Here is a 2,319-nt window from a genome sequence, read left to right as displayed (position 1 = left end):
GAGGTTAGGGACGCTCCGGGCTATTAGCTTAGTCTAGCTAATAAGAAGGTCGGCCGATTTAATAGGTAGCTCCTTAAAGTATAAGGACTACTTCTCTTACTACTTTAAAAGCTTATTTACTATATATAGGGCCTTTATTATTATAACTATATTACTTTTATTTAAAGTTAATAGAGCTAATATAGCTAGTTCCTTTATAGCTTTATTAAGCTTATTATAAAGAGTAATAAGGTTAATAGTTAGCGTTAGTAATTCCTTTTTTAGCTTTAAGATAAGTTAGAAGTCCTTTTTTATATTCCTTTTAGCTAGGGCCTTAGTTAAGGCTTTTACTAAGGCTTTTACTAAAGCCTTAGCTAAGGCCTTAGCTAGGGCCTTAGGCGCCTTCTTTATAATAACCTTAGCTTATAAGCTTACTTTAAGGTTTCCTTAAGTATCCTTAAGCTACTAAGTAGCCTTAGGCTAGTATAAGGGCTATTATAAGGCTATTAGCGGTCTAGGGTCTATATAGCTGCCTTATTAAGCCCTTTTATAAGGGTCTTATAAAAGGGTTCGATTTTTTAGGCTTCCTTAAGTGCTTAAAGGGCTTACTAAAAGAATCCCTAAGCCCGTTCCTTAAGGAAGAGGTGCTAGAGCTAGGGCTAGGTCTATTATAAGTATTAAAATAAAGTATTACTATTTATATAATAGTATATTACTATTTATATACTCGACCTATTTTTAAGATATATATTAAAGCTAGCCCGCCCTACTTATTTATACCGCGCGCGCTTAGTAAGTACTTATACCGCTTAAATGCCTATACCCGCGCCTACGCCCGCCTATATATATATATAACCTATATATATATAAGAGGCAATAAAGGCTATATAATATATACCTCTTAATTCGCTTAAATAATATATTTCTAGGCCTTAAGCTCGAAGTTATAATAATCGGCCTATTAATTAACTTAGCTCCTCCTTAGCCTTTATAGCTATATAAGCGGCGGCGACGTCGCCGCTTTAATTATATCCTACTTAATAATCCCTTTAACGCTTAACGAAGCCGGCTGCCTTAATAAAGCTAGCTGCCTTAATAAAGCTAGCGGCGCGCCCCTCCTACTACGTCCTCCTTTTAATCCCCTTCCCCTTATATTTCCTCGAGCTAATAATCCTTATTATAACGCTATAAGAGACCGCGGGCTATAGCTAAGTTTATTAATCTCGTTGCGCCCTTAGCGCCTTCGAACGCTTATATTAAGCCGCCTTAAGCTAGCCTAACTTAAATTAAGTAGCTAGGATGCCCTTATAGCTAGCTATAACTATAATACTATCTATAATACTATTTATAATACCCTCGCTATAAGGGAGCTTAGTATAGGTAGCTTATTATTATAGGGCCGGCCGCGTATAATAGTAATAACGTTAGGGTTATAGATTTATAGTAATAGCTCCTTAAGGTCCTAATAGTACTAATTAGTATTAAATTTACTTAAAAAAGGGGGGGGTCTTTACTAATAGCTTCTTAAGCTACTATCGCGAGAGAATATTATACTTTTTAAGCGTTAACCTAGCTTAAAAGTATTAAAGGATCGTATATATATAAGGTAGCCTAAGTTAGTATATAAATCGCTTACTATAAGGCTATAATAGCTATAGCTCCCGCGTTAGTAAAGGTATCGCGGTAAGGGTAAGCCTATATTATATAGTAAGTAGGTTAACTACTTTATAGGTAATTTTTATACTAAGATCCTTAAGCTAAGTTTACTTAAGGAACTAATACCTTTATTATATTTCTTACTAAGTAGCCGTTTATATATATATTATCTCTTTATTCTTAATTATTTATATAAGGGTATTATAAAGATATAAGAGGTTAAAGGTACTTATAACTAAATAAGACTTTATATCCTTATAGGCGGTCTTAACTAAGCTATTTACCTACTACCTAAAGTTACGATATTAGCTAATATAATAGCTTACTTACTACTTACGCTATAGTATATATTCGTTTAAAATATATATTATAATATACCCTTAGTATTAACTAAAGGTCTTATTAAGCTACCGCTATACCTTATAAAAATCCGCTTTAGTTTTTAAGTAAATAACGCGCGTTTAAGCTAGGAATACTCCTTTATAGCTAAATTTAACTTCCTTATTATCTAGACTAAATATAGTAGTAGTAGCGGCGTTAGTAGCTCCTTATTTAATAGCCTCTTAAGCGAGGATAGCTTTTACTTCCTAAGGGACCTTTATATTAATAGAGTTTTTAGGGCTATTAGGATCTACTAGGTCTTTCTAGTAGGACTAGATTCAAGCCTAAATATTACTATTAATA

This window comes from Hirsutella rhossiliensis (assembly GCF_020360975.1).
Source record: "Hirsutella rhossiliensis strain HR02 chromosome Unknown scaffold00003, whole genome shotgun sequence".
NCBI classification, from domain to species: domain Eukaryota; kingdom Fungi; phylum Ascomycota; class Sordariomycetes; order Hypocreales; family Ophiocordycipitaceae; genus Hirsutella; species Hirsutella rhossiliensis.
This window is presented reverse-complemented; position numbering follows the sequence as displayed.